General features: G+C 35.7%; 2 long non-coding RNA genes across 2 annotated transcripts; one reads left to right on the forward strand and one right to left on the reverse strand.

Moving 5' to 3' along the window:
• Positions 1-4,361: 4,361 nt before the first annotated feature.
• On the reverse strand, positions 4,362-5,904 carry LOC117655749 (uncharacterized). Its single transcript, XR_004588784.2, has 2 exons — positions 5,654-5,904; positions 4,362-4,587 (listed from the first exon to the last, which is right to left on the reverse strand). It is a non-coding gene; the product is annotated as an uncharacterized LOC117655749 (long non-coding RNA).
• A 7,291-nt stretch (positions 5,905-13,195) lies between these two features.
• On the forward strand, positions 13,196-15,241 carry LOC117655748 (uncharacterized). Its single transcript, XR_004588783.3, has 2 exons — positions 13,196-13,429; positions 15,154-15,241. It is a non-coding gene; the product is annotated as an uncharacterized LOC117655748 (long non-coding RNA).
• The last annotated feature ends 3,450 nt before the right edge of the window (positions 15,242-18,691 follow it).

The following is an 18,691-nucleotide window of genomic DNA, read 5'->3' on the forward strand; positions in this document are numbered from 1 at the left end:
TAATAAAACCACATACTGTATATTATAAATTTTTAAAAATTAAATGTAATAAATAATAATTGCCAACACTAGAGATCCAACTGAAAGAGATCCAGATAATGTTCCTCCTCCTGGACCCCCTGCAGCTGGGGTGAAATGCTCCCAGTTCGGACCAGATCGGGCGATCCAGTAGCGATTGTGGCAGGTGGTTCAGAGAACCGGTAGTGATAGCAATGCGAGGCTCTGCCCACCCACCCGGGTGTCATTACTTCCTGGTTTTAACCATGAAGTAATGTGTTTTTTACCCTCCCCACATGTGCAGAAGGTTTTGTGCATGCACAGAGGGTCTGTGCACGCGTAGCGCAAGCACTTCCAAACCGGTAAGGAGGGTAAGTAGATTTCACCCCTGCCCTGCAGCTAATGCTGTATTGCCATCTCCAAAACTTTCCCCCAAATAGGAGACCACAGATAGTGCTGAAGTTGCTTTTGAAATTATACATCACATTTTGTCATATAGTTCTCCAATCCAAAATTTTATTTTATAGGTATAGAAAAAAAGAATACAGATCTGTACATATTTACAAATATATAAAAGTATTTTACATCAGAGAAAACTACTTGCAGAAATGTAGATAAGAGGCAATACTACATAAAATAAGATCTATATTAGTGGAACTGTGCAGAAAAATTAAGCTATTTGTTGAAACCTTTATAAAAAGTTTTTAAACTAAAAGAGCAACAGGACAAATCAAATTTAAGATTACAAAGTGAGAAACTGGAACTGGCAGTTTATTCAATTCCAACACCCAGCATGAGTTCATAGGCTTACAGCTTTTAGTGTACTTGTCATCAAGTATCTAGATAAACTAGATTTGAGCACACAGTTATGCTCTATGGCCATTGCCAAGTGCTGTAAAATTACTATGTAAATTTTCATTACATTTATCACAATGCACATGGGAGATTTTAAGGGATCATTATTATTGCTGTTTATCGGTTTATAAGCAGCATAATGTACCTGCATGTTGAAGCAATTGCTTTCAAAAGAGAAATATGTCCCAATCCCATCTAAGAGATTTTATGGGAAACTAAGAAGCTTGAAACTAACAGTAATGGATCTCACCACAAATGCATTTATTTTTCTTTATTTGCTTCTAATCAGAAAACATCCAGATCCATCTGGAATTGTCTATCACTCCATTCTAATTGGTGCTAAAACCTGTCATAAAATTGTCATTATTATACTAATAATGTTAATTCAATTTATTCTATTCATATATAGGAACTATACAATTCTATTTTTAATATAGTTCTTATATAAGTAAAACAAATGGTTGGAAAAAACAAAAGATTAATTAATTCTGAAAGATAATTATGTATCTATGTATAGTTCTAGCTGCAGTTTCAGTATCATTAACATTCTGGTTACATTTCCAAAGACCAACTTCAAAATACTTTTTTTAAAAAAACAACCACCTTTAATAATTCAGTTGAGACTATAATTCTTACCATTTTCTATCTGAAAGCATCTGGCTTCACAAATAAACTTCTTGAAGGCAAACAAATATATGGGTTAGAATACAGAGTGAATATTCCTGGAATAATCAGGTTCAGAAATTATTGTAAAAGAATGTATATAAGAAACCACGGAGCCATTTAATACATTTTTGTTTGCTTGCTTCTAGTCAGGAAACATCCAGATCCATCCTGTCTAGCAGTGGACAATTTTTTATTTTCCCGCCATGTTTTGTATTCAGAGAGTTTGCCTGTGATCTTTCTAGAGACTACCTCAGTTAAGCATATCTTGTTTTCATCCTAATCAGACTAAGGCTACATTTGCACTTGTATCTTGCTCCACTATTTGATGGAGGCAATCATTTCTGAAAGACATAAATAGATGATGTTGTCCTCCAATGATTCTCCTCTTGCCCTTAAAGTAGCTTTTGCATCCATTTTCTTACTGGGCTTTTAAGCTAATATCTTTAGCCAAAGTTTCCTGAACTGTGGAGGTCCCTATTTGTTCAGGTGTATGTTTGTGTTTCTCAACCTTGGCAACTTTAGGATGCTGGCTACAGAATTCTAGTAGTTGAAGTCCATGTATATTAAAATTGCCAGGGGTTTGAAAACACTAGAATATGGGATAAAGCCAGCTGTTCATTGGCTGCTGAACAGAACAGTATAAATGCTCCCTCATGCATATTTATTCTCTCTCCCAACTAGCCATTTTCTCCTAGATGTCAAAAGTTAATATAGGTTCACAATGCAAAGAGCAAGAATGAACCACAATGAGAAGATCTATGAACACCCCAGAAAAATTGGAATGCTAATTTATATGTTTTTAACATGAAGATCATTGTCCCAATATTTCACTGTTGACCTTTTTCAACTTTTCTGTGAATACTGCCTCACAGGAAGGTCAGCATGATGATTGATGGGTAGGATTGGAATGGCATCTTCTGTGATAATCTGAATTTTAAGGATTTGCCAATCCATTGAGTTTGGATATTATGCTTAAGGCTTTGTAGTTCAGTTACAATGACCAGAGAGGAACCACTTAATTATTAGATGCAGATATAGACAGTTGCAGCATCCCAAATTAAATACCATCCAGATGAATGATCTTCAATTCCCAGAATTCCCAGTCAGTACTGGGGGAAAAAATTCAGACAATTGTAGGAATGAAATCCACATAATTTAAGAGCCAAAATAATGAATTGGATGTCCAGTTTTCTCTTAAGTCTTTAGTGAGGATGTATAGGGATATATAGTTACTTTTCACAGTTTCTGCCAACCTAGCAGTTTGAAAGCTTGTAAAAAATGCAAGTGGAAAAATAGGGACTACCTTTGGTGGGAAGGTAACATCGTTCTGTGCGCCTTTGGCATTTAGTCATGCTGGCCACATGACCACAGAGACATCTTCAGACAGCCCTGGCTCTTTGGCTTTGAAATGGAGATGAGCACTGCCCCCTAGAGTCGGGAACGACTAGCACATATGTGCGGGGGGAACCTTTACCTTTACCTTATAGGGCCAAATTTCATGGTAATTTAAAGACATACTGTATGATTCAATGTAATTTTATGATGGATCTATGGACTGATATAAAATTTGACCTGTGCTATTGTTTACTTAGCAGGCAGATTTTACTCTGGCACATTTATATCCCATTTTTAATTTTTAAAAAAACTAGACATTTGTTTATTGATCTTTTAGAGACAGAAAGCTTCTGAATATTTCAAAAGATCATGGCCCTTATCTCTTTCTTTGTTTTGTAGTGAAAATATCTCTTGTGCCCAAAGCAAATAGCTTTCTTCTCTTTTGCAGTACTTCTGCAGGATCTAGCCACATAGGTACATGATTTTCCATTCTTCTATGGCAGGCTTCCAAAACCTGGACTACACAAGATATTTTAGACTGAACCTTTAATCAACCCCCCTCTCCCAATTCTCAATGGCCAGAGGGTAACATTCCTCATCACTTGGCAACCTGTTTCTTTAATACTATTTATCAGCAACTCTTCCATGGCACAGAATGTCTTGTATTTTGTCTTGTATTTAAAGCAATACTTCATAAACAAGTCAGCATCTTTCTAGTCCTAGTTTCAACTATCTATCCAAAATATACAATCCACAGAGAACAGAATGCTAGTGTTTGGGTATCTGCCAAAAATCTAGCCTTATGAATTATTCATGGAAACTTTGAATCTAGAGATTATTTGACACCTACTTTTCACTACAGCTACTTGGTTTCTCTCTCTCTCTCTCTCTCTCTCTCTCTCTCTCTCTCTCTCTCTCTCTCTTTCTTTCTTTTTCTTTCTTTCTTCATTCTGTGTGTGTGTGTGTGTGTCTATCTGTCTGTCTCTGTGTGTGTGAGAGAGAGAGAAAGAGAGAGAGAAAGAGAGAGAGAGAGAGAGAGTTCTTTTTCAAATCTTTTTTCTAAACTTTGTGAAAATAAAAGCAAAATAACTATTAGATGACTGCTTGAATTGTTATATAAATTGTTGAAACTGGCAGTACTGTGCTCTTTTCCAAAGAATTATCTTTCCTAAAAAAAAAAAGCCAACATTTTTAGATCACCTTTTATCAAAAGTTTTGCAAAAAAGTACAAAAACTAACGCAAACTTTAAAAAGATAAAAACAGCAACAAAAAAAAAGATGAAAAAGAAAAAAGAATAAAAAGAAATATAAAGTGTAGCTTCCAATTCTCTTTTGCAACAAATACAATTACAAAATTATTTTGTCCTCTATGTTTAGACCATTTTTCAGTTATAAATCAGTTATTCAAAATTATGTTATCTCTGGTAACCCTTAATGGACTGCTGATATCAGGGCTGAATGGGTGAGGCTTTATGGATTTGTTTATAGATAAGACATGGGATACAGGAAGAAGTGATCATTTGTTGTATTTTAAGAGATAAATTAATAAAATTGTTTTTACGATCAAGAGGGAAGTCACTTTTTATATGTTTTTTCTCTTTACTATATTCTTATTTTTTTTCTTTCTCTTCTCTTTCTGTTTCTGTTTTCTCGCTCCTGTTCATGTGAGTCAGAGCAGAAGATATGCAATTCACCTGTGGTTTCTTGTGCACACATACAGATAATGGGCATATACTGTACAACAAGAAGAGAAAAAAGAAGAGTATGATATATTACATTGATATACAGAAGAAAATACACATTACTTCTATAGGCATTGGACAGAACAATTCAAGTGGCCATGTTCTGTATGCTTTTCTTAAGTTGCTTTTTATATTATTTCTGAGGGCCATGGTAGATTGAGCAATGATGCTGTGATTTCATTAGAAAGACTGAAAACATGGGGGGAAAGGACAGGTTTTGTTTTTTTTGTTTTTGTTTTTTTTTTAAAAAAGAAAAGAAATCCAGCAGGACCAGGAGAGTTGCATTCCCCCTGTTTTGGTCCTGCCATTGATTATCCACAAGAGCAACCATTTGTACTTTCTATCCCATACCATCCTTGTAGAAATTGATCCAGGTACTTTATTATAGTCAAGCCCTTCTGCTATTGTAGTTTTAGTACTCTTCATAGAGATTGGACAACAATTATACAGGATATGAGGTGGGTGGGTTCTACTTACCTTTACTACTGGTTCACAGTGGGAGCATGTGCGCTTCTGCGCATGCGCAGATGACCCATGATGATGTCGTGGCAGGTGGGTAGAGCCTCCCACCGGTTTTACTACAGAACCGGGAGCAACCCAACACTGATATGAGGGTTGATTAATTACTTTTTGCGATGGAGATGTATCCCCTCTTTTAAGGCTGATTATGTAACACATTCACTTAAGAATGGTTTAACAACTACACCTGACCTCCTGCCTTCTTTGAATACCTTTTGCTAACTAGGTGAGACAGAGATCTAATCCACAATTAGCAGAGCTAAATTAACAGAAAACCTTATTCATTTCCATAATCATTAACCACAAACTCAAACTAATTCAAATATCCTCACAGGATGAGGCCTTTGTCACTCTTCTAGAATTGCTCAACCAATGGCCCAGTTCTTCTGACAGTGCAGGTTTATGTAACTTTATGTTGGCTATTCATGGATGCGATAAAGTTAAGAAGCGAGACCGCTTCTTAACTTTCTTATAATCATGTTGCATTAATGATGTTGATATCATGATATATTTTTATCCAGGTGGTGGATTCTACTTACCTTTACTACAGATTTGTAACAGGGGCACGTGTGCGCGCTCACTTTGTGGGCACAGAAGCATCTGAGCATACGCAGAAGCATTTTGATAACGTCAGGATCAGTGGACGGAGTGCTGCCGGTTTTACTACTGGTTCTATAGAACCGGTGCGAACCGGGGGCAGCCTACCACTGCTTTTATCATGGTTTTCTTTACCTCTCTTCGATCAAAGCAAAACACTCCTAAATTTTATAGTTTTCCTCATAGGAGAATTGCTAAGCATTCTGGCTAACACTCTGGCTAGCTTTCCAGTTCCAGCTTTTTGAAGATATGAAAATAATTCTATACAGTATTTTAAGTGTAGTATAAACAGTAGAATTCTAGAAGAGGCATTCTAGAAGTGGCATTGTTACATCGGTTTATCTTTATTCCTAAATTCTTTATGCATATAATTTCCTTCCTTCCTCCTTCCTTCCTTCCTGCCCTCCCCTTCATAGCACTTACCGTATTTTTCGGATGCACCGGAATATAAGATGCACCTACCTTTTTTGGTGAGGAAAAAAAGAAAAAGAAATCTCCCTCTGCCTCTGAGCAATTTGCCTCATTGCAGCAAAGAGCAAACAACCTGCTTTTACTTTCATTTTCATTTTCAGCATAGCTTGATTAGCACAAGGAAAAAAAAAATCTGCTCCAGCAATTTACCTCTTTGCAGCAAGCAGCAGAGCCATGCGCAAAACAGCTGAGACCAAATTAGCTGAGAGTCGGGAGGCCGATCCAATCAACTTGTGCTAATTAGGCTGTGCTGAAGCTGAAAGGAGCTGTTTTTTCTTGCTGTTTGCTTGCAAGGAGGTAACTGCTGTGAGGCAGAGGCCAAAGGGTGAGGGCCAGTGGGTGGGTGGGGCTACATTCGGTGTATAAGATGAGGGGGGGGAAAGGTGTGTCTTATACTCCAAAAAATACGGTATCTGTTCAATTTTCCCTATGAGTCTGCAGCAACTCTATAGACATTTGAAGATCCATTAGTCTTATTTCTTAAAAATATTTAGCCAGAACAGAATAAATCAGTCTAATGAATCTGGTAAACATGTTAGATTTCAGTTCCTTTAGGCCATGGGTGTCAAACTCAGTTTCACATTGCCGTCACATGACATTTTGTGATTTCCCCCCCTTTGGGAAGTGGGATGGGTGTGGCCTGCACATGATGCATCTGGGCCATGGGCCACCAGTTTGACACCCCCGCTTTAGGGTTTATAAGAACTGAAATCCAGAAGTCATGAAATTAGGAATGGCTTTAGACATACATTTTTACCATCTTGATATACAGAACCAGTGGTGATGAAACAATTATCTGGGACATACTGCAATCAGAAAACATTTTAACAGCTTTGAGCCTTGTATCACAAGCACTTCCATCACATTAAATAAGTGCAGTTTACACTTGGATGTAAAGCCATTAATTTATTCTTTACTAGTTATTGAGTTTTTGTAGATTAATGTGTTCCAGCATGTCAACTGCCATAATGGTACTATATCACCATGTCATACATGTATGCCTGAAATCTGATGAGTAGTCTACTCATCAGATTTCAACTTTCTAAAATGGTGACGGTCAAGTAGAGACTTAAAATATGACAGGAAAATCTGCACGGTAACTGAAGGGATGTTCAGTTCTCATTTATACATTTGTACATGAGGTTTTGCCTCTAATAAAATGGAAATGACAATCAAGCAGCTGTGACCAGCATATAAAACAGCTGAAATGCCATTGACTTGAATGCATTAAGCCTGCTCCATGCTGTGCGTGAATTAAGAAACTGCTACTAAAGTTCTCAGCATGACCAGACCCTAAATGAGGCAAAACTTGAAAGAAAGCATTTTCAATTTCCAGTAGTCAGATTTATTTATATTTCATTGCAAGAAGGAGTTTTCAAAATGTCCAAGAAACACAAACATATAACTCATTTGTGGACACAGGTGAGTCATTAGAAGAGGCAGGAATCATCTCAGGTAGGGTTTTTTTCTTTTCAGGCAAATATCAATGTGAACCTACAAATTAAAAAATATTTTTTTAGAAGGAAATTCTTTGATATAGGCTAAGTAAAATAGAAGAGGGCACACTAATGAAGCCATAAAGAAGCAGACCTTCACTGACAAGAAATAAAGAAAGCCTATTTTAAGGAAAAAAAATAATGTAAAACAGTTTTAGCTAAGGATCTATGATTAATGAAAAGAAGAAACCAGATATGGCGGCTACCCATGGATAATAATGCTATCATTATCTAGCTAGTAGCATTATCTACTTGTTATTCTCTTCCATTATTTCTTTTTATATTTGTATTTATTTGTTTGTCAAACATGTACAGAATAGCAGGTATAAATATAAACATGGATATGAACAAAAAAATGAATACAAATAAATGGGGAAAGTAGAACAGGGATGGTAGGCACGCTGGTGTGTTTATGCACGTCCCCTTTACAGACCTCTTAGGAATGGGGTGAGGTCCACAGTAGACAGTTTAAGGTTGAAGCTGTGAGGGTTTGTGGCTGTAACAATGGAGTTGGGTAGACCATTCCAGGCATTGACCACTCTGTTGCTGAAGTCGTATTTTCTGCAATTGAGTTTGGAGCGGATTACCTTGAGTTTGTACCGATTGTTTGCCCATTTATTATTGAGGTTGAAGCTAAAGAAGTCATTGACAGGTAAGATGTTATAGCAGATAATTTTGTGTACTCTGCTTAGATCATATTGCAGGCGGAGCAGTTCCAGATTGTCCAAGCCCAAAATTTCAAGTCTGGTGACATAGGGAATTATATTGTGAGTAAAGGAATGGAGTTCTTGTGAAGTACCTCTGGATCCATTCAATTGTATTAATGTCTGATATACAGTGTGGATTCCAGGCAGATGAACTTTATTCGAGAATTGGTCTGGCAAAGGATTTGTATGCCCTAGTTATCAATACAATGTTAGAATTGCAAAATTAGGTTAACAACTCTTAATGCCTTTTTGGCAATGCTAACCCATTGCCAAATATATAAATGTTATATCGTTTATTATATCTAAAAATTTAAGAATGGTTTACAACTGAGTGATAAAATATATGTTTTGATGCATTTCTGGTTCAATCTTTCTAGTAGCTGCTGGAAAAAAAATCAGGTAACCAATGAAGGAAAGGACTTTTGCAGAAACCCATCCCAGTCAGGGCATGTACACTAGAATAAATGGATTTACAAATAGTGGGACATCATAGTACATAAGTATATTTAATTTTACCAAATCTATTATTATGGTTCGTCTCACAATCAGCCAGATGTTTACACTAAATTTTGCATTTTTATCCATCTATTGAATCTTATTCAAGGATCTGGGATAGGCAGATGTTATTTGATTGTGTTAAAAGATGTAAGCTGTTGAAAGTAAAATATCTTTTGTAATTGACTGATAGTGATTTCTGTCAATGCCAGTGGTATTCAAGTAGTTTGGAAATTCATTTATTTTGAGATAGCATCGAAACCTGACATAGTGTTTCAAGTGTTTTGGGATTGCATCCAAAGAACCTATCATTATTGGTACTAACTTTGCTTTCTTTTGCCAAAGTCATTCTACTTCTATTTTGAGAACTTTGTATTTTGTTATTTTCTCAGTTCTTTCTCTTCTCTTTTGCTGTCTCCAGCTACTGCAACATGCACTATCTAGATTCTTTTGTCTTTCTTATTGACTCTAAATCCCAGACCCACCTTAGCTTTGTCTGTTTTGTGATCCTACCAGTTCTTGTTTATGAAGTTGTAGGTAAATAATATTTCTTGTAGATATTCCAAGGCACAATTTTTGCTACTTTGTCATGCTATTGTTTGTAGTCAGTCTGTGTGATCTTCTTGTAGGTAGTTCACTGTTCTTCAGCTTCTTTGCAGAGGCGACACTTGCTGTCTGTCACTGTCTTCTAAATTCTGGCTTTGTAGATGCATTTGTTTTTAAAATTTGATCTTGTGCAGCCAGAATTAGCCTTCTATCTCTTTCTTCAACTTTCCTGCTTTTCACTATTGCCAAGTCTTGTTCTTATCTACTTGTTTTCCTACTTTTTAATGTATTGGCCATATAATACGTTGTCTTGCCATATCTATTTTCTATTCTTCATTTGGTTTTTCTTGTCAGTTTGGTCTCATCGTTATTCAGTAAACTTTCATAGTGTTCTAGCTTCGATGCATCTTCTTCACTGTCCTTCGGCTATTCTTCCAATGGCCTTTCTTCTTTTTCAGCTTCTTTTTCAACATTACACACTGACCTATGCTCCTTGGTAAGAAGAGTCTGTCAATATCACTGGGTGGGTGAAAGGCATATTCATTGTCATTATTGTTTTGTTCTTCCTATCCAGGATTCCTAATTCTGTTGAGTCCAGTTTACTATTCCAGCTGTGTGTTCAATGACTGCAATTGCCCAAGTGTTAATTGCTTAATGGTATTTCCTCCACTGAGTTTGTATTTTAAGATCTTTTTCATTGTGATGTATTCACTTGTAACGTTCTTCTTGAGTTCAGGCTGCTTGATGTTGTCAGTTTGAAAGATGCTCAGGTATTTGTAGTGATTTTATCCAGGCTCTTAATGTTATTATTTTTAGTAGGATGATTATGCAAAAATGAGCATAATGAATCGCCATATGCCATATGGTACCAACAAGGAGATAAATAAGTAGCCACCTGTTTTCAGCAGCATTTCTCTCTGATTCTCCTGATTAAAAAACAAAGACTACCCTGTTATATCTCAGTCTGGTGTAGTATTCCAAGACATAAATATTTATGATTAACTCTCACAATGAACATTATACTCATTATCCATAATATCTATGTTCTAATTCTTGGTTAATTCCTGAATTTCTTATGGTTATGGGATATGCAATTTTTTTTAGCAACAATAGGAAAAGGTAAAGGTTCCCCTCGCACATATGTGCTAGTTGTTGCCAACTCTAGGGGGCAGTGCTCATCTCCATTTCAAAGCCGAAGAGCCAACGCTGTCTGAAGACGTCTCCATGGTTATGTGGCCGGCATGACTAAATGCCAAAGGCGCATGGAACACTGTTACCTTCCCACCAAAGGTGGTCCCTATTTTTCTACTTGCATTTTTTTTACATGCTTTTGAACTGCTAGGTTGGCAGAATGAACAACAATAACAGAGGTTAATTCATAATTTTCTTACTCCTGAATGTTAGCATTTAAAGTATACGATCATGGTACAAACATTTTTCATCATGTTCTGAGTTACAGAAGCCAGAAAATTACATTTGGTGTTATTAGCAGCTCACTCTTCTCACCTGGAAATTCTCACTTTGTGCAAACTTGCTTTGAACTATGCATAAAACTATGCTACACCACAGATTATTCTGGAAACTCTGCTGACATTTTCATGTTTTTCAATATTGGTTTGTTATGGATCATAAAGATCTGCTTTAATGACTTTGAAAAGTAGTTCCAACAAATTACATTCCATTTTTGCTGAGTACTAACTTATGTAAATCATATTTACATTTCATATATTTTTCATATACTACTTCTACTCATGCATTTGTCTAAACATTCACCTATAAAGCAGCAAATGAATAGTTGCTTAGACATTATTTTCCTACGATTCTAAATATAAAATATTCATTTGAAAGTCCAGATTTGATATTACTCACAAAATTATAAGAACATCGAAACAAAGTGAGAAATAAATTCATTTAAAGGTGTATCAGGATAAAAAAATGAAGTTTGTCCTTTTAGTGATTTTACAAGAACAAAATAATTTGCCCTCACATTAATCCTTGATTGCCTAAATTTGTGCAAGCAAACAAGAGGAAGGATTATCCTCATTTAATTCACTTTGTTTGCTTTTAGTGACAACAGCATATGGGTTGAACTAGATTACATCCACAAAATGACTAAAATTAAAGCCCAAACAGTTGATTAAATGCAGCACCAGCTGAATTGTTTCAAATCTGTCAAGATTATGTGGTTAAAGGGTTGCATATGATTTGTAAGCAGCCATGAAAAAATATATCTGTGGGCAATGGATTTGAAAAGTTGATTTTATAGCCCCCAAATGGACAGTGTAAAGGAATACTCCAACTACTGAACAACTGCACTTATCTCACAAGTTAAGATGTCACTTTTCAAGATTTTGCAATCCATATTTCAAAATAAATGGAATGAGAGCTGCCAGATATGCAAGCTAGATTCAGAGGAGGCAGAGGCCCTGGACCTTGCTAATACACAGTGGATAATAAAAAGGCAAGGGAATCCCAAAAGGACATTTAGTTTTGCTTTACTGAATATTTTTTTATTATGTACATGACAACAGATTATGAGTTGCTCTTAAAAATATGGAGGTTCTGGGCTACCTGATCTGTTGACTGAAGAATTTATATAAGCACCAGAAAGTTACAGTTAGAACCAAATATTGAACAAATAAATGTTTTAAAATTGGGAAAAGAAATTAAGTTGTACAAATTATTTTTTTTTACATATACAAAATATATTGTGAGGGATGCTAAAATAAATAGAAATTGAATTAAAATTGATGAAAAAAAGCATTGAAAACTTCAAATAAGTTGTTGAATCAAGACTTACAGTGGTTTATTTTTAAAAGAAGAAATATAAAAGCTATTTGCTGTTCAATATTAAAAAGTGTAACTTTATGTCAACAAATAATGCCACGCAAATGTACACAGGCAGATGAGTTGTTGAAGCAGTCTTTATCTTCCTATCCTCAAAAATTCATCGGGATGGGGACTACGAGATGAAGATACATCTGATGGGTAGCACTAAGATGTACACAAAATATTGAAATGCAAGACATCACATTGACAACAAACAAGGCCATGGTTTACATATGGCTATGAAACTGGGCAATCAAGAAAGCTGAATGAAGAAAAATAGATGGCTTTATATTATGATGCTGAATAAAATTGTTGAAAGTGTCTTGAACTGCAAGAAGAATAATTTATTAAATATTTGATGAAATGAAACTATACTATTTATGTAATATATTATGTAATTGGAATTGGATTTGTAAACGTGTAGAAGAGGTTAAGTATGTGTATATAATTGGTAAGTAGTAATGTATATTGAACACATAAGAGACTTGTGTTATACTTTGTATGGCAGAGATATCGCCAAGATGGTTCCACCATGTCCAATTTTTTTTAACAATAAAGGTTTTTTTTTTAAAGAAACTATACTATTTAGAGTTTTAGCTAATAACAAAGTATTTTGGACACAAAATGTATAGGCAAAATTCATTGGAGGAGGTAGACATTTGCAAAAATTAGACTTCAATTGAAAAGAATTGGATAAGAGGTAAGCTGACATATATTAGAGTGGTAAAATATTCCTGAGTATAAGAACAGAAAGAATCAACCACTGACAGATAATCCTAACAAAATTATATCCATCAGATCATGGAGAGTCAGAAAAGACTGGATTTCAGGGAAAGATGGTGGATTGAAGGTGTCTCCGTAAAAAGTAGAGCTGATATTTCTGACTATGAACAAGGAGTTGACAAGTAAATCAGTTCTTCTATCCCTTTCTGAACAGAGAGAGAATATGAGATTGTCCAAATTGTGCTCCACATATTTGCTTCTCACAAGGAGACTGCAAAGCAGCAATTTCTGAGAACCAGGAGCTGGTAGAATTTGCCAAGCTTGTTCCAGTCAGAAATGGAACCTAACAAAGAACAAGAAACCCTTCCCATGCTAATAACATCCAATAATTGCCTGCTAATTGCTTTAAAGAAATTAGACACCTTCAAAATGACAAAGCTCAAAATACCAGGTGAGATCCTTCAATTCTTAATAAAAGAAAATGAATATGCATCCTTATAATATTTCAAAATTACTGCCCAAACAGCAAAAAGCAATAGAAAGTTTTGTCAATAGAAATTTTAAATTGATTAAGGGCTCAGAGAACATTGGAATACTATATTTTGACTATTAAGATTTTGAAATTAATTTTAAATATAAATATATTTTTGTGGGAAAGAAAAACTGTTCTTAGTATTGGAGAACTAAAAGCGGGACTTGTTTTATTTGATGAAGTTGAAATGGAAAATGCTGATACTTTGGATGGTTCTTTTGGGATTTGCTGACATCTAGATGGCATCTAGATGGCAAAAATGTTGTGTATAAATGGTGTTATAATTTATATAGTACATGTTAGCTTACACTTAATTTTTTCCCTCTACTGTTACTTATTTATTCTAATCTGACAGCATTTAAATTGGCTTTGTATCTAACTGTCCTTTCACATAAAGCAAGGATTTTTTTAATGAGCTTGTTCTCTTTAAAGGAGAAATTATCCCTCTTTGTCATGTTAAATTTCAGTCTTTTGTTCATACAATGATACTGGGACCTTCCCCGTATCCTTCTAAATGTGGATTTGCTTACAGTTAAGATTTGTGATGTGGAATTCTATGTTTTATATCTGTTAATTGCTGTTACTATTTTAGTGCTGTGTTTGGACTTTTTGCTGACACATGGATTGGGGATTTATTGGATTTGCCTATATTAAGAGATGAGTTAAGGGTTGAAGAGTTTATGTTAATTAAGAGGATAGTGAAATTGTTTATACTTGTTGTGATGAGGGGGAGAAGTTGCTTTCTGAAGGTTTTTCCTTTTTGGTTTTCTTGCTTCCACCCTTTTCTTTATTTCTGTTTCAATTATCTTTTGTTATTGTAATTAACATTTTTCATAAAATTATTAAAAATAAAAATCAGAAGTGACTGAAGATCTCCCTCCTCATACTGGATACTGCTAATAGGAGTGAGAATGTCTCATCCATTTAGTACTTGACATAGTAGTAGTTTACTGCTCTTACATGTTTATCATAGTACAACAGTCAAATCTTTATTCCAATCAATCTTTTTTGAATGCCATATAAATGCCATAGAAAGAAAGTTCTGCTCTGCAAAATGCAAATTGTTATAATCTGTCCAAATTTATTTTATCCAAATTCTACTTCCAAGATCATTCTTTAGAGGAGGTGTTGGAAATCACACAATGTGAGTCTATAATCCATACACTAATAGTACGGCTCATTTGTTTATTCTAAATATTGTTTTTCCATTACAAAATAAACAGTTGCAACTCTCAGAAAAGATCAAATAATAAACTAAACAATTCAGGTCCAAAGAGGAATTCAGAACTTTAATCTATGCTAAAAGCTTTGTGAAATAACAAACAAAGACAATCTTAGCAGTTCTGCTTCAAATTTGAAAGAGGAAGCAAGCCAGCTGAATTTAGGATGAACTGAACTTTGATCCTTTCTCAGCTGTCCAATATACAGCAAGTCCATCAAGCTGCATAGTAGAGTGAGATTATAGACTTTGAGCTGTTCCTTCATATCTATTGAAAAACCAGTTACCTTGCCTCTCCCCCAAATCTAATCTAATCATCAGCTATTCTGTTATGGTGCTTGAACTGCTTTTATCCCAGATGAAGACTTTTATCCCAGATGGGACATTTAAGACTGATGCCTGATTTTCTATTTTTTCTCTTCAGGAAGTGACTAAGGCATGAGTGACAGATCAAAACCTCCCAGTTCAAGAAAGGCCATAATTGGTTCGTGAAATAAAGTTATGTGAAAGTACCCTTGGTTATGGTTGTCACTCTTCAAGCAAGGACCATGAGTCCAGGAGAATTTCCAAGGTTGTATACCAATTCTGTTGAGATAGTACAACCCTATCCAGAACAATGGCAAAGCATTGGAGGAAAATTAAATCACATAACCATTTTGTATTTCCAGGGTTCTTCCCAGTGGTGAAATGTAAAATTTGTTACTATCGGTTCTGTGGGCGTGGCTTGGTGGTGGTGGGATAATATGACTGAGTGGGCGTGGCCTTTTTTTTTTTTTTTTACTTTTAAAACCATTTTTTCTACAACCTCTTCGGTTGAAGAAGTTGTAAAAAAATGCTTTTAAAGGCTCTGACGATCCCAGCTGACTTGCCTGATCGGCAGAGGCTTTCTTTTTTTAAAAAAAGCCTCTGACGATCCCAGCTGAGCCGCACGATCATCAGAGGCTTTTTTTTTCCCTTTTAAAAGCATTTTTTCGGTCAAAGAGATTGTAGAAAAAATGCTTTTAAATTTTTTTTAAAAAGCCTCTAATGATTGTGTGGCTCAGCTGGGCAATGTCAACTGATGACCCCCAGGGGGAGAGCCTTCTCTGTGGGGGCACCCGCCCTCTGGAATGAGCTACCCCCAGGAATACGACTGATCCCGGACCTCCGTACTTTCTGCCGAGCTTTGAAGACTTTCTTATTTCAGAAATCCGGGCTGGCTTAAAATTTTAATGGGTTATTTTATGGGTAAAGGGTTTTAAAATTGGGGAAGCCAAACTGATTTAATTCTGTTTTAACTTATTTTAATTTTTATATTGTATGTATTTTAATCTTGGCTGTTCATCGCCCTGTGTCCTTCGGGAGAAGGGCGGTATACAAATTTAATAAATAAATAAATAAATAAATAAATAAATAAATAAATAAAGGGAGGGGCAGGGATTTTTGCTACCAGTTCTCCAAGCCACCCACCTCCATCGCTACCGGATTGGGCGATCTGGTCCAAACCGGGAGTATTTCACCCTGGTTCTTCCCCATCTAGCCCTCACAGTCTCCAGACACAGAGATAGAACCCCCATGGCATTATTTGGGTGAGATAAAGATATAAAGTTCATGTCACTTAGTAGATTCATGTAGATGTTAAATAGAGATGACGCCTTGTGAGACCTCACAGAGAAGGGACCATGGACTAGATGTGTCCCCACCACCAATAAAACTGATTGGAACCAGCATGATAGAAAGGAAGAGAAGCATCATGAAACCATGCCTCTCAGTCCCAATCCCTGAAATTGGTTTATAAGGATACCATGACGAGTAGTTTTGAAAGTCACTGAAAGATCAAGAAGACTCAGGATGGATGCAACTTCCCATCCTTTTCCTGCCAGAGGTTAATCCACAAGTGCAACCAATTCTAGTTTACTCTTATGGCCAGGCTTGAAACCTGAATGAAAGGTCACAAATAATCCATTTTGTGGAATCCTTCGTGTTCTCTGAGTTTGATTGTTTGCTTACAGGCATTTCATTACTGGACTATATAATATCATTAGTGCTACTGAGTATGGGGTTTGTTCCCTGTTTATATATAATATCTTGCTCTGCCCATTGGTGTGGCCTTTTCCATGGTAGTTAGCAGGGCAAGGTACTAAACAAGGAGGAAAGCCCACACTCAGTAGCACTGATTATGTTATCTAGACTGGTAATGAAACATCTACAAGCAAACAACCAGTCTCAAGAATACCAAGGACTCTACTGGTCCCCACTGAGCTACATATATTCTCTTCTACAATATCCATTTTGTTCAGAATTCTCTGGGACTGCTGTATGATCACTTTCTTAACAATCTTCTCTAAAATGGGAAGAAATGTGACAAAAGTTACTGAAAATGATTGGATCCAGTGATGGGGTCCTCAGAAAGAGATAAGCCACTGTGTCTAATAGTTATTGCTTACATTTACAGTATATTTGAAATCCTGATCATTATATCAACTAAATTTGGCAAATAATTTTCAAACTTCTGATCAAAAGTTGCATGGGATGAAATATCCTATGAAATTATGAATTCTTGTTTGTAGGAAGAGATAATATTCTGATGGTTGAGAGCCACACTATATTGAAGGAAAGAAAAACTATTGTTTACTTTGCATATAGTTTTACTTTACCAATATGCATAATACTGATAGTATTATGCATTTTGGTAAAAAAATATTGCTTTTTCTTCTTGAATTTTGTGAGGGGCTAAGATTTTTAAACCCTATGTTGATGCTAGAAGCATAGATTCTGTCAATTGTAATTTCAATTGCCTTTAGGAGAAAAGCAAGCAAGCAGGTGGATGCAATATATGATTTCTGCATCTGGTCCATCAATTTTCAATTGGTTTTTCATTCATTTCCCTCCCCCCACCCTGTGTGTGTGTGTGTGTGTGTGTGTGTGTGTGTGTGTGTAAAATTCACTGAAAACATGGTTTACTTTGCCCAATATCTCCAATTTAAGAACAACAACAAATTTTGTTGGTGGAAATTTTAGAATTTCAGAAATGAAAACTTTGGAAACCTAAAGCTGACTCAAGCATTCTTTAAATGCATTGCGTCTCATTCATCATTTTCTACTAGGATTATAATTAGAAAAGAAATGCAGCTTCTTCCTTAAATGGGTGGATATGTGAGGATTTGGAAATGAGGAAAGGAACCTAATGTGTAAATAAGTGTTAGATCAGATAGGAAGAAAGATAAAGATGAAGAGTTTTGTCATTTTGAATTAGTGAGCATGATGGGATTTCCCCCACCCCCTGGTTTGGTAGGAAACATAGGTCTGCTTAGACATTATCTAAAAGAAAGAGATATGGTTGTAACATACCGGTATGTAGAGATATGAATCATGTCTGCTGACCCTATCACCATATGTATTTTTCCTTTGATATCTCCAGACTCCATAAGTGGAACAGGAAAGGCTAAAGTCTAGTCTCTATAAATATGGAGTGCAAAGTATCTGTTTCTAAGGGAATTCACTTAGAAGTCTCCTTGAGACATTCCCACTTAATGCACAAAGCTTGGAAATATTGGAAGCAAGGCCAGTGCAAGCAAGCTGAATGTCTGAAATATAGTTGTTCACTATCAGGAATAGTTCCTGTGTTGAATTACAATTTTAGTTTAGTTAAAGCTTACTTAAAGCTGAAGATTATTTGTGAAGATTTTCTACCTGGAATTTTATGAACATTTCAGATACAGTAAGGCTATTCTCAGCCCTCATTCTTCCTGCTTTTAGAAAAGGATCCAGTATCTTTTTAAAAACATCCCCCCCCCATTTAACTGCTGATGTTTTCTTTTTTTCCTCCTAGCAATTTCTGAGTGCCGTCTAGGAATAAAAAGATGTATAAATCAGATGGAAAGATAGATCCAGTGTCTTATACTGCATAAAAATTAGCACTCTTCAAGCAATACATTTATGTGTAGAATTACAGCAGTATAAATGTAATATCTAAAGTATTG

Source organism: Pantherophis guttatus, chromosome 7, assembly GCF_059756535.1.
Source record: "Pantherophis guttatus breed Tessera chromosome 7, ASM5975653v1, whole genome shotgun sequence".
Classification (NCBI taxonomy): Eukaryota; Metazoa; Chordata; class Lepidosauria; order Squamata; family Colubridae; genus Pantherophis; species Pantherophis guttatus.